Below are 15,361 nucleotides of genomic sequence, written 5' to 3'. Positions count from 1 at the left end.
ACCGTCCACTCCAAAAGCCTATACCGATGATGTTTCGCTGACTGGTTCACACGCTGACACTTGTTGATGGTCCAGCGTTGATATCTGCAGCAATTTACGGTAGGTTGGCACTCTGTAACGTTGAACGATTCTCTTCAGTCGTCGTTAGTCCCGTTCTTGCAGTATCTTTTTCCGGCCACGGCGGTGTGGGAGGTTTGATGTTTTCTGGGTTCTTGATATTCACAGTACACTCGTGAAATGGTGGTAAGGGAAAATCCCCACTCCATCGCTACCTCGGAGATGCTGTGTCCCATCGCTCATCCACCGACTATATCACTAGGTTCAAACTCAGTTAAATGTTGATAACCTGACATGATAGCAGCAGTAACCGATCAATCAACTGCGCTGGACACTAGTTGTGTTATGCAGGCGTTACTGACAGCTTCGACGTATTCTGGATGTTTGAGTATATCTGTATTTGAATACATGTCCCTTTGGCGCTTAAGTGCATGAATTATGGTATATGCTAGAGTCAGCGCTACTCTTGTTTTGAGCAGTAGCACTATGAACAAGATGACTCTAGTATAGACCATGTTTTATATATGTGTGACGACAGTATCGCTGATTATGTGTTTAGCATTTGACGTTTTTTATAAAACAGATCTGGCGATGGGAATTACTGACCTATGTCACTAGTCGGAGGACCTACAGTATTTGTGATCATAGATGTGAAGACGTTTATTTTATAACAAACTATTCAACCAGTGAACGCTTTTCTTTTTCGTTCCTATGCACAGCCAGCGTGCTAGCTGGACTGATGGTACAGTGATTCCTTCCGCTGATTTCATGCGATTTCTCACAGCCACCCTCTACAGTACTTGATAGTCCTTATCCATCTGCGCTTGAGATCTGTGTGGCCTTGGTGTATCTGTCATTGTTTCTTTGCGTTTAACTTCACAACCATATCATTAAAAGCAGACTTAGTCAGCTTTACAAGGCTTGAAATGTGGATGACGGATTAATTACCAGCGATATATGAAATGGCTTGTTGGTGTTCAAAATCACTGAACTCTCCTTTGCTGTTACTGCTCCTTTGCTGACAATACACCTCGCCTCCGTTTGTACTGGCAGCTCCGCTTGTTGTGACACTTAGGGTTCGATTGTGCATTGCAGACGAGTGTGCAGATACTGTTCGAGGGCTGTTTGCTTTTTGTTCGATCGATTGCGAAATGGAAACCACAGTGACTATCTGATGCAGCTTTGCACAGCCATTTTGCGGAGCGTCTCTAGTACGTGTATCGATTGTGTGGCGTCGCTGTTTTCAATTGTAAGCTCACAGCGAGCACATAAAGAGCCTGGAAAACTGTGTTCCCTGCACAGTACGAGGGCCTGCTGAGAGATTTCGCCTGATTTCATGCAACCCCACATTACGTAACTGTCACGCATTTCCTTCTCTCGGCGGCACACTGCTGGGGCAATAAAGTTGCTCCTACAGAGTGAAAAATGTTTAATCACCCATTGTAGAGCCTGGGTCTCTGATTTTCATCTCAGCTCACAGGAACTGCTGGCTGACAAGAAGTTTTTTTCGCTGCAATTAGGTGCTTGCTAGCATAAAGAAGTGGCGGAAGTCTCAGGTGGCTACCTTCTGAGGCGAGGGTATTGGGAAGCTGGAACAACACTAAATGTAAAGAGGTACCTGGATGGTGTAGCTAACTGTTGGAAGTACAAATAAATTTTGATTTTCACTCTGCTTGCGATCTCGCGAGCAAACGAATAGCCCTCATATATTATCTGCCTTACCCTCACATTTTGCTGTATTTCACTTTGTCGATTGGCTTTTCCAGGCCGATAAATCGTACGAACGTGGATAGATTTTTCGTAAGTCTTGTTACCAGTGACAAGCTGAACGCTATAAACGCCTCTCTGGCGCCGTTATCTTTCCTAAAGCCAAACTGGTAGTTATGTAACAGATTATTAATTTCATTTTCCAGTGATTGTATTCACCTTCTAGTGTGGAAATAAGAGAATAGCGCTGTAACTGGAAAATCCAAGTGAACAGAATGAGAGGTTATAGATCACGCAACAAAATTGTGAAAATAGCCCTTACTGGAGGGAGAGGGTAGGGAATCTCAAGGAAAGATGCTATGAAGAAAGAACAAGCAGATGCACAATTCCTGTAAGTAATACGAGAATGACGACAACGAAGTGACGTGGCTAATGAAACACCTGTTTACTGTAAATAGTGAACTGTCGATTGCACTGATAAAATATTCTCGGGCAAACAACTCTGTTGTGGCATCGTGTTGTCGCATGACCTTCCTAACATTCATCTTCAGGTGAATAGTCGGGTTCCTGTCCCGCCGAGACAGCCTGCATTCCTATCGAGTGCTGTTACCTCACGTAGGTTGCCTTTAGTAGAAGTGCATGAAAAGTTATCCGAATCGACACTGTTGCAGGATTAAGTAATACTGTTGGTTTATAGACCTGACAGTCCGACGAACGAGGTACAGAAGCGAAAGTAAAAGCAAATAGCACTCCCCTCCCCCCCTCCTCCCGCGAGATTCATGAGAAGTTACGTAGTACCGAGGACACACATGTCTGGAGACCGTGCCGCCAGTTTTCAGAGCTGACACTAATCGGCAATTCGCAGTGGCCACAGCGCCCGTAAAAGCAGCCGAGGAACGACAAGGAATGATTTACAGCTGCTACCAGAGACACGCAACAGGAAGCGTGTATCACGGCGGAATGCGCCGTGTAAGTGGATGGCAGATATAAGAGTCGAGGGGCATGAAATGGAAGCAGTGGTTGGGAGGGGAGTGAGACAGGGCTGTAGCGTATCCCCGATGTTATTCAATCTGTATATTGAGCAAGCAGTAAAGGAAACAAAAGAAAAACTCGAAGTGGGAATTAAGATCCATGCAGAAGAAATAAAAAGTTTGAGGTTCGCCGATGACATTGTACTTCTGTCAGAGACATCAAAGGACCTGGAAGAGCAGTTGAACGGAATGGACAGTGTCTTGAAATGAGGATATAAGATGAATATCAATAAAGTCAAAACGAGGATAATGGAATGTAGTCGAATATAAGCAGGTGATGCTGAGAGTATCAGATTAGGTAATGAGACACTTAAAGTAGTAAATGAGTTTTGTTATTTGGGGAGCAAAATAACTGATGATGGTCGAAGTAGAGAGGATATAAAATATGTAGACTGGCAATGGCAATGACAGCGTTTCTAAGGACGAGAAGTTTGTAAACATTGATTACAGATTTAAGCGTCAGGAAGTCTTTTCTCAAAGTATTTGTACGGAGTGTAGCCAAAGTGAAACATTGGACGCTAAATAGTTTCGATAAGAAGAGAATAGAAGCTTTTGAAATGTGGTGCTACAGAAGAATGCTGAAGATTAGATGGGTAGATCACGTCACTAATGAGGAGGTAATAGAATTGGGGAGAAGAGAAATTTGTGACGGATCTTGACTAGAAGAAATGATCGGTTGGTAGGAGTTATCCTGAGACATCAAAGGATCACCAGTTTAGTACTGGAGGGCAGTATGGAGCGTAAAAATCGTAGAGGGAGGCCAAGAAATGAATACACTATTCAGATTCAGAAGGATGTAGGTTGCAGTAGGTACTGGGGGATGAAGAAGCTTGCACAAGATAGAGTAGCATGGAGAGTTGCATCAAACCAGTCTCTGGACTGAAGACCACAACAACAAGTGTGTGAGGGACGCCTTAAATGCCGACCCTCCACAAAGTAGTAACACAGAGACACAGAGGGGGCTACCACCCGTGATTAAGAGCGGGAGTTAAGATCAGGGGTTGAGATCAGCCCTTAAGATCTGTGATTAGATCAGAGGTTTTAGTGTTTGAGAAGAGGGCAGAACCACTTGCTCACTATTTCTCGAGCCTTCCACTCTCGAATAGCACATGGTAATAACAAACACCCATATATATATATGCGTGAGCTGTGATTTCTCTTTTTTAATTACGATGGATATATCTCCCTTTGTATATGGGAATTAACACAATATGTTGGTATGCAGGGTTATAGAAGGTTATAGACAAGATGTCGCAGCAACAAAAAATCATTTTAATTCTTACGATTGTCAGTCATACTTGTTTATCATATCTGTAACGTTCTCTCGTATTTCTTGATGACGCAAAACTTCTTCGACGTCCAACAGCTAATCCTGTGTACTCAGGTTTTCATACACCATAGAAACAATCAATAAGAGGACGGACTAGTAAGTGAAACCTGTCACTTCAGTACACATTTTGCGTCTTCTGAGTGCTGCGTTAATAGAGTCTTTGGTTAGCCTTCCCCACAACATAATTTGCATCGTGGTTCCAGTTTAGGCTATTCGTAATGCTAATCTTTAGGCATTTAACTGACTGGAAATGCTTTAATTTATGTGACTTATTGTGTAACCGAAATTTAACAGAATTTTTTTATTAATAGCGTGGAGGAGCTCACACCTTTTATTGTCTGCAGACAACTGCCACTTTTCGCATCACACATTGTTTACGTCTGTTCTTCATATGTGGGTACACAGCCTCCAAGCATTTTATGAAAGAATCGTGAGTGTGGAAGTCTTTGGGCTTACACGTAAGAAGAAGTGGTTACTTGCTTCTACTATGATGTTTTTGATCTCAGACTGCCATGCAGACGTATTAATCCACAAATGAATGAACACGTAGACCCTTCGGGCGTATGAAATACAGCTGATGAATAAGTTGAAACTGGCCAATAGCACCGCACATAAAGGATAAATGTTCCTTTCAAAAAACTATCTGACTCAGTTTGCAATTTGGTATGGTTTTCCGATGACTTTACTTGACGCGACATGACATCGTCATCCGTAAAGTATATGACGGCTGCTCAGACTGTCTCCTAAATCGTTTATGTAGATTAATAACAGGGCAGTGCCTACGGCACATAGTTTGGTGAGCACCAGGTATCACTTCTGTATTACTCTGTATCTTTCAGTACCTACGAACTGTAGTATTCCTGATGAGAAACCTTGATTCTAGTCGCAAAATTGAAACAATACTCGGTAGGCACCCTATCTGAGTAGATGTCGCGCTGTCAAAAACCTGGAATTCTAGAACTCTGGAATCTCCATATGCACGCAATCTGATTATAGTCAAGCAATTTGAGTAGAAGTCGCTTGTGAGGAAAGATATCGCAAACATCCTGAAAGTACAGAAATCTGGAAACAACGTGAAATCTCCTGTTGATGGCACTCATTACTTCAGTTGAACAAAGGGTCAGTTGGGTTTCATAATAACGATAAGTTCAATTTAAGTAATCATGTAGTGTCAGTAGATTGGTTTCTTCCTGATATTTCGTAATGGTGGAACACAATAGGGTTCGAGAAATCAAGTCGGAGAAATGGGTCTTTTGTACTTGCAACCTTTCCAGTGTTTAGGTAAGGTTCTTTCGTCGAGCGATCGGTCCTTAACGATTGCCAGAAATGATACACGCATTTCATAGGCATTTTCCGAGAAGAACCTAACTGGTACACAAAGTGGGCAGTAAAACTTGCCTGCTTCGCCGCACCGAAGGCGTTTGGCTTTCCAATTACTCATGTTTGTTGCTATTCGTGATTCAAAATTAAATATATTGTCCTATTTGCGCCTCATAATTGTTCACGACATCTTTTAGAAGGTTGTCTAATATTTTGTTTTCCTGTGGGAATAGATTACAGAGAACTTTTAGGGATGCTACCGTCTTCCATACCTCGAATGTGATCCACCTATCTTTTTGGGCAGATGTCAGAGAGGAGTAAATACAACTCCCTAAAAATTAAGCAAAGAATGGTTCCCAATTTTCCAATTTTCATACCCAAATGGAGATTTTGAATTTCACAAATGGGGTATCAAACTGATCAGGGCTAGGTCTAGTTTTGGAAGAAAATTTTTATCTCCTTAAAGCAGTTAGTTTAATTACGTAAAGTTATTTACGTACTTGAGTTTAAAATACTTTTGGGAATGTTCTTATGTTGACGAAGGGTGTGAAATGGACAAATGGGGTGTCAAGGGGACCAAAGAGAAGTTCAGAACAAAAAGGTGCTTTGGTAGTTAAACTTCTATTTTATAAGGAAAATATTGAACTTCAAAATCTCTTTCGGCGCTTACTTTCTGCACGATATCTAAATCATCCAAAGCCGCATCAAATGCTTATCGACTTAATTTCATTTATTCTATTTAGCAAAATCATAACAAAAAATATTTTTAATAATGTTTTTTCTTAACATCCTTACCTGACTCCACCATCAATTTCTATCTAATAACTACATTGTTATTTCTGTGAACACTGTCGGACATTAAAATTGCAGCGCAACGGAGTCGGCATGCAACTAAAGTCTAACTGCCATAAAGTGTTCTACATTTGGCTGTTGACATGGTAGCATTTCAGTGCAGCAGAACAAACTGGGTAATAAGTATTCCAGCCATATCCGGTACACAAGGAACGATTTCACGGCAGGCTTACAATTCTCAAATAGTGTTTGACAGTTGGTTGTTCATGAAAGAGAAGCAGGTACCATTGTGCATCAGAATTTCATAGCACAATCATCATGGCAAGACAAAACAGTGAGCTAATTTTCCTTGAAACTGCTGCTCATGTGAATCTGAAGCCTTGGGCTATCGTGTAGTTTGCAGTCTATGGGTTAATGATCAAAACACAGGTACTAAATGGCCCCATGTGTCTCGCAACTGAGGCGATAATGTAAGATCGCGCACGTGAGAGAGCACAACACACTCATACATGGAGTCAGGAACTGGGCAATTTTACATGGAAACAAGGATCCACACAGATAGTGGGATGACGTGTGGAACATCGAGGACTGCCAGAATGGAGACTTCCATGTGAGCCGGCCGGTGTGGTCGAGCGGTTCTAGGCGCTTCAGTCTGGAACCGCGCGACCGCTACGGTCGCAGGTTTGAATCCTTCCTCGGGCATGGCTGTGTGTGATGTCCTTAGGTTAGTTAGGTTTAAGTAGTTCTAAGTTCTAGGGGATTAATGACCTCAGCTGTTAAGTCCCATAGTGCTCAGAGCCATTTGAACCACTTCCATCTTCCATGTGACGTCAGAGGGAGGCTGCGGAACGCCTCACAACAATGAACATAGGAGTGGCGCCACACCATCTTTCCAAACGAGTCCCATTTCTGCGTACATTTACACAATGATCATGAGCGTAGGTGGAGACTCCAAGGAAACAGATGTTACCATGCTGCATTTGACATTGTCACAGCAGCCTCTAAGATTTTGTGACGATAAAAGAGCGCCACTGGGTAGACATCAACATCGTGTCTGGTTCTCATTGCTGGTCATTTGGACAGCAGGCGCTGCATTTCGAACGTTTTATGGTCAGTGGCGGAACCCAATATTAGAGGCCTCCACAATGTTACCTTCGAACTACATAACTCAGGACCACTTGTTACTAGTGAGTAGTGGGTCACTGGGCATACTGGCATAAAATGTGCACAACTGTGCTTGTCATCAGCGTAATCCTTATCTCAAAGGCCGTATCCCGAACAGCATCTGGCCTCATGCCAAGGACACATAGGGGGAAAGGGAGGAGGAGGGGGGAGCGAACCACACCCCGTGCCCCCCTGCACTGAATCCTGTGCCCTAACCTCTGCACACCTGCTCAGCAAAGGAGGTTAGCTGCATGCAATACAGTAGAGTAACGTGATGTAGTTAAGTCATAAGAATGATGTAAAAAATAATACCAATGTAAGCACCAAATATGATAAAATATTTGAACTGCATAAAGTACGGAAAATTTTTTTAACTATGTTTGCGTTCCTGACTTCCAACAACTCATTTATGGATTTGGCTCCCCAGTCTCAGTGAAGCTACATAGCTTTTGTTGTAGAATACTATGCCTATGACGTCACAACATACGAAATGCTTCATAAAATGTAATCTTTAGGTTGCAGCAGTATCTAAATGCATTCAGTGTGTATTCAATATGTACAGCTGCATTTTGGGAAACTATGCCTCACGAAAATGAAACCTGTAATCAACCACACCAACCACTAATTTATGTACTAGCACACACAAGTGTGCCACACATTTGTCTGATTAAGACATGAAGGAGTAACGCGCTTCACCACGGTATATGACGTTACCTGCGGGATGAGAATGACTATTTATAAAAACACACTCGCCAGAAAGACGACCAGTGAGAGATGTGACATTTACAAAAGCAATTCAGAGTCAACATCTGAGAAATAATTAAATTTACCTACCATTTATTGTGAAACATTCCGCACTTTGCAAGCACAATGAAGCTTCAGAACTTTAATACTGCAGTATCTACATTTTCTGTTTCGCTTATGCATGCATATCATAATATACACAAAACGTCAACGATAATTCGAGCAAAATAAAAATCCATTAAATGTAAGATTTTGGTCTCTTTGAAAGTACAATGATGCATCAAACACACCTAAGACATAACAGTTAAATGAACAAATTCCCAGTGAGCACATCATTCTATCACCACCCTCCATTCCCATATATGCTAAACAAATTCCACAACGTATATTAAACTGATGCTATTCTCTATGCCATACATACACTCCTGGAAATGGAAAAAAGAACACATTGACACCGGTGTGTCAGACCCACCATACTTGCTCCGGACACTGCGAGAGGGCTGTACAAGCAATGATCACACGCACGGAACAGCGGACACACCAGGAACCGCGGTGTTGGCCGTCGAATGGCGCTAGCTGCGCAGCATTTGTGCACCGCCGCCGTCACTGTCAGCCAGTTTGCCGTGGCATACGGAGCTCCATCGCAGTCTTTAACACTGGTAGCATGCCGCGACAGCGTGGACGTGAACCGTATGTGCAGTTGACGGACTTTGAGCGAGGGCGTATAGTGGTCATGCGGGAGGCAGGGTGGACGTACCGCCGAATTGCTCAACACGTGGGGCGTGAGGTCTCCACAGTACATCGATGTTGTCGCCAGTGGTCGGCGGAAGGTGCACGTGCCCGTCGACCTGGGACCGGACCGCAGCGACGCACGAATGCACGCCAAGACCGTAGGATCCTACGCAGTGCCGTAGGGGACCGCACCGCCACTTCCCAGCAAATTAGGGACACTGTTGCTCCTGGGGTATCGGCGAGGACCATTCGCAACCGTCTCCATGAAGCTGGGCTACGGTCCCGCACACCGTTAGGCCGTCTTCCGCTCACGCCCCAACATCGTGCAGCCCGCCTCCAGTGGTGTCGCGACAGGCGTGAATGGAGGGACGAATGGAGACGTGTCGTCTTCAGCGATGAGAGTCGCTTCTGTCTTGGTGCCAATGATGGTCGTATGCGTGTTTGGCGTCGTGCAGGTGAGCGCCACAATCAGGACTGCATACGACCGAGGCACACAGGGCCAACACCCGGCATCATGGTGTGGGGAGCGATCTCCTACACTGGCCGTACACCACTGGTGATCGTCGAGGGGACACTGAATAGTGCACGGTACATCCAAACCGTCATCGAACCCATCGTTCTACCATTCCTAGACCGGCAAGGGAACTTGCTGTTCCAACAGGACAATGCACGTCCGCATGTATCCCGTGCCACCCAACGTGCTCTAGAAGGTGTAAGTCAACTACCCTGGCCAGCAAGATCTCCGGATCTGTCCCCTATTGAGCATGTTTGGGACTGGATGAAGCGTCGTCTCACGCGGTCTGCACGTCCAGCACGAACGCTGGTCCAACTGAGGCGCCAGGTGGAAATGGCATGGCAAGCCGTTCCACAGGACTACATCCAGCATCTCTACGATCGGCTCCATGGGAGAATAGCAGCCTGCATTGCTGCGAAAGGTGGATATACACTGTACTAGTGCCGACATTGTGCATGCTCTGTTGCCTGTGTCTATGTGCCTGTGGTTCTGTCAGTGTGATCATGTGAAGTATCTGACCCCAGGAATGTGTCAATAAAGTTTCCCCTTCCTGGGACAATGAATTCACGGTGTTCTTATTTCAATTTCCAGGAGTGTATATATATTAAACTAGTGTCCGAAAATTTAGAGCATCAGAACCAGAAATGATATCAGAGATTCCACAAGCCCTTGACACAGATACTGCAGAAATATCAAGTCGTCAATCACATTGTTCATCTTCTGATCCCAAGATAGTGACTCTAGTGTCCATGTTGTACAACTGCTACGAACTAGAACCACAATACACAGCGCAACACCATGTGCAGCTGAAATGCAATCGAGAAGCCAACGATTCAGGATAGTGATACCATGCCTGCAGCAATCTAGCAACCTGAGAAACGCCAGGACTGCAGAGCTCTTCTCGGTACCATCCAAGATCGAGAATCCGAGAACCAACGACTTGACAACGAACTTCCTGGGACCTGCTGGTGGAACCGGACGGACCTCCTGGTTATCACACCGAGTCTGCTGGAGACATAACGCCAGAGAATCTCTGGCACTTCTGCCGAAGCCTCCTATTCTTGAAATACAGTTTACAGAAAATTTATTTATTGATGGACTATCTGATGCTATATTGCAGAAGCAAACAGCCTAGTGAATCTGCTCACACCATAGATAACTATGTGGCTTTTTACTATATTGTGCTACTAGATAACCCTCTGTGTTCATGTTTGGTAAACGTAACGGCTAATACCCCATTGCTAACTCCTAAGTCATAATGCCTCATGCATAACGCACTATGCCTACCACCAGACTACCTCTGTAAACACACCCAGCTCCCATTGCTATTTGCCATGTGGTAGGTTTTACACTGTGGGTTATCTAGTTGTTCAAGATAGTATTCGGAAACTAGATGACTGAAAGTAGATCGGTGGCGTCCTGTTAATGACAATATCTCATCCTGATATGCTGGTACAACACATCGAGATTACACACTGTAACCAATAGTGCAGCCACATAGGCATAATGCTGGCAGAGAAGCAAGGTGTCCAATGTCACTCACCAGTAGGCAGAACCAACGAAGGAATTTCAGGTTCATGATCACGTGATCAGTATAGTAGCAGGTGCAGCGCAGTTTGTAATGCTCAGAATGGTTTCAGGCATCCATCTGTAACATATGTTTGTGTTGGGATTCCCATGCAGTTTGTAGTTCTCTCAAAGAGTTTGTGCAGGTGGGTGTGCTTTAACACCAATATACGTTAAAGTCTTCATGTGTAGCTGATCTCTGTTTTCTTTTTCAAATCTACTGTCCTTCAGAGAAGGACTTTTTTCTAGACTTTTACACTCACAACAATGCTTTTATCACAAAACAGGTCCTTGCGCCAGTTTTCTGATAACTACTTTTAAGCACCAGTTCGCTAATGGTATTTTTAGTTACTATAGTCAACACACACAATTGTAGCGTATTAGAGTACGGCATCTCATTGAGGAACATTATGGGTAGGATCTTGAAGTGAATCAACCTGCACTCACTATAATATATTTTGCAACATTTCTTAAATATTTGTCACAATGGAAGTTGTTCATACAATGGTGTGATTACAGATAATGTTTGCATTAGGTGTTAGGCGCTGTGTGTTAGTCGTTATGCGTTTTGTGTTAGCTGTTATGTGTTAGGCGTCAGAATTTTGGTGTTAGTCATTAGGCGTTTGGCGTTATCTGGTACATGTATGAGATGCCTCATTGTGCTTGCAAAGTGCGCAAAATCTTACACATTATACAATATTATATTTGTGCAAGCACAGTAAGTCATCAGATGCATGTAACAACTAACGCTGAACGGTTGATAGCTAACGAATAACGGCTATTGCCTAACGACTAACGCCTGTGGTCTGATGCCTAACAGCTAACGGATAACACATAGCATAACGTGCGCTCGATAGTCACAGTCAGAGGCTCCACCACATCTCAGGCTTGATTCACTAGCAAACATATTGAATGCACACTTGCATTCTTTCCGGGTCTACCTGCTATTTCCCTGATAGACTCCACTACCTGAATAACGACGGTGTTCTCAAGTACTACCATGCCCACCCTCTGCACCTCTCTGGACACAGGGGAAAAATATGTCACTGGTACAACAGGAGAGGAGCCTGTGCTACCTCAGATGTATTATCAAGATTGTGTAGCGTCTCGTACCTGTTGCTAAATTGTAAGAACAGAACAGTTGCCAGCCTGACTGGGTACGCAGATAATGTGTCATTACTCCAACCACAAACATTTTCTGGGTATCCAGTAAGGCTGGGAACTGATGTGATACATATAGGGATCTAATCAACCTGTACCACATCAACAACAGCCTGAAGATGCATTGAAGCGTTGAAACTGTTTGCAACAAAATAAAATCAAATCATAAGGACGGATATAGGTGGTTTTTTTTGTCACAATAGTAAATGGCCGTCGTCCCAGACACCTCCTGCCAAAAGGATGGACATACAAAAAGTTCTCCTCGTGTCCGCTCATAACAACCAGTGTCCTTGTCCATACCGTACTTCGGAAGAAACTGAATAAGACCTCAAAAGATAAAAATACCTGATAGAAGTTACTGAGCCAGTACAAAGGCATCCCCACAAAACTGAGATTGGAATCTAAGCAAAATATAAATGAGGAGGATAAAAAACAGTAAAAACTGCTCTGTAGAGTTCTCGCTGTAGCTTCAGATGGCAAGATCCGCTAGTTCTTAAATCAGAAATAAATCTATGTACTGAATATGCTTATATCAACAGTTATTTTTCACTAGATACAAAAGAGGTGTTGTGCCTAACAAAAACGCATCTTTTGAAGCACTGATACGTGGGTACTAACACGAGGATTAAACGGGTTCACGTGATATTGCGCTGCTGACTGGAGAAAACAATGGAAGAGAGTTGCCTCACACAAAGATAGCATTTAAAATTTACGAAAAAATCTTAGGATACCTTAGCACACACTAGTCTTTACAGTAAAATACACAGGTAGAAATCGCTTCCTCGTGGTAGTGAGTGAGAAACAGAAACTAAAACTATTGTTTATCAGACAAACTGATATGACTACAGTCAAGTCATCTCTGGACTGCGAATTTCGCTACCTTCCGCAGACTTTACTAGTTCCTGTCCTTCAGTTTGACGTATGCGCTGAAACCCGGCTACTCATGGATACAGCATTGACAGCGAGAAAAAGTAAGTTGCTCGCTAGCGAGGACGCTAAATATGATTGGTAGGGCTGCAACAGCGGCAGTTTCAGACAGACGTGTTCCAAAAGTCGCTTCAGCTTCAGGCAGACAACTCCTAGCACACGAAGCAACTTTGCTCCATGCCTCAGCCACCCTACCCCCCTACCGCCCTCTTGCAGTTATGCCACCATTTGCCCTCTGTCATTTCCGCCTTTCAATGATGCTGTAGAGTTCTAGGGCACGTGTATGCACTGAACGAACCAACATTTCGCTGCACTTGATGTTGCGGATTATATATTGCTGTGATCGTTATTTCTGTATTGGGAGTCGCCAGACATATTTTTTTCTGCTCCTGAAATTGGCGTCTTTGTCTGATACTGTCACGCTCTTCTTTAAGAAAATATGCGCTCTGTTATTGTTCCCATAGACGAAGGATGGCAGTTATTGAACTATATGAAAAAGAACGACGTGTACACACTTTATTCAGAAAGTAAACGTCACTACGAATACTCGGATTCAGGTTATGACATGTTCAATATGCCTGCCATCATTGCCGATAATGTGGCGCAGACGAATACCGAAATTCTGCATGACCCCTTGAAGTGTCGGAAACTCTACGCTGTCGATGAGGTCCTGAATGGCTGTTTTCAACTCGGAAATGATTTTGGGGTTATTGCTGTACACCTTGTCTTTAATGTAGCTCCACAAAAAGGAGTCGCATGTGTTCAGATTCGGAGAATATGGTGACTAATCGAAGCCCATGCCAGTGGCCTCTGGGTATCCCAGTGCCATAATGCATGTCGACAGCTGCCAAGTAGCCTCCAGCAGCCAGTTCTCCTTGTATCCGGTCAGAACAAGCAGGGTCCTCCAAGACATCAAACTCTCTTCCGTTCCGATGGGATCGAGCTCCGTCTTGGGTAAATCACAGTTTATTGAAATCAGGGTCACTTTGGATCTTTGGATAAACCTTTGATAAACGTGCACGTGCCGTGCCACGAAAGAATATCGCACCCATTACTCCGTGAGTGGGTACGGTTCAAATGGCTCTGAGCACTATGTGACTTAACATCTGAGGTCAGCAGTCCCCTAGAACTTAGAACTACTTAAATCTAACTAACCGAAGGACATCACACACATCCATGCCCGAGGCAGGATTCGAACCTGCGACCGTAGTGGTCGCGTGGTTCCAAGTTGAAGCGCCTAGAACCACTCGGTCACATCGGCCGGCACTGGGCACGCCACACGACACAGTCAATCTTTGAGGGTGAAGAGATTTCTCGATTGCGAAGTGTGGATTCTCAGCCACCAAACTGCGCCAGTTTTGCTTATTGTCGAACCAAACAGCATGAAAGTGGGCTTCGTCACTAAACCAAATCATATTCCCAGAAAAGTCCTGTTCATCAATCCTGTGGAAAGTAGTGTTGGTGAAACACAACCGCTGTTCCATGGCCCTGGGGCTTGATGGCTGATGGGTCTAAATTCCTTACGGGGAAAGATGCAGGTCTCCAACAACAGTTTCTCACAGTGTCTCCCAGCTGATTCCCACCTGATGTGCAGTTCGTCTGATCGATTTACTGGGGCTGGTTTGAAACACAGTGCCTTCTCGGTGTTTCCCGGCGTTTTCGCCATTTTTTGGACGACCGACATTGCCAACACTGTCATCACGAGCACTACCTGTTCTCAAACTTGTGACTGAGCACACTCTGCAGTTCTCAGCATGTGAGCACATTGCAGAGCATTCATTGACGTCAGTGGTGATCACACAGAGCCCCTTCAGTTTGTGCCCGCATCTCGTGGTCGTGCGGTAGCGTTCTCGCTTCCCACGCCCGGATTCCCGGGTTCGATTCCCGGCGGGGTCAGGGATTTTCTCTGCCTCGTGATGGCTGGGTGTTGTGTGCTGTCCTTAGGTTAGTAAGGTTTAAGTAGTTCTAAGTTCTAGGGGACTGATGACCGTAGATGTTAAGTCCCATAGTGCTCAGAGCCTCGAGCCCTTCAGTTTGTAACATCCGGAGGACTATCGTAAGTCACGGTTGCTTCAGTGGAAATGTGTCACTGAATAAAAGTATCGTTTCTCTTCGTCTCACTGTGCATTTCCTTTACTTACCTTCTGACTATACTGTAGTAGTTATTCATGAGGATGGCCCAAATTTTATCGAGCTGTGTTACTTGGCAGTGACAGGTCGAGCGAAAGTTATTTTCGTCCTGGAGTTTTGCACACCAGTATACTAATGGGATCGGGTTGACATTAGAGAATAGAAGGGGACTACGGTCAAACTAGC

This window comes from Schistocerca americana, chromosome 9, assembly GCF_021461395.2.
Source record: "Schistocerca americana isolate TAMUIC-IGC-003095 chromosome 9, iqSchAmer2.1, whole genome shotgun sequence".
NCBI lineage: Eukaryota > Metazoa > Arthropoda > Insecta > Orthoptera > Acrididae > Schistocerca > Schistocerca americana.
The sequence above is the reverse complement of the archived record's forward strand: the minus strand, read 5'-3'. Positions refer to the sequence as shown.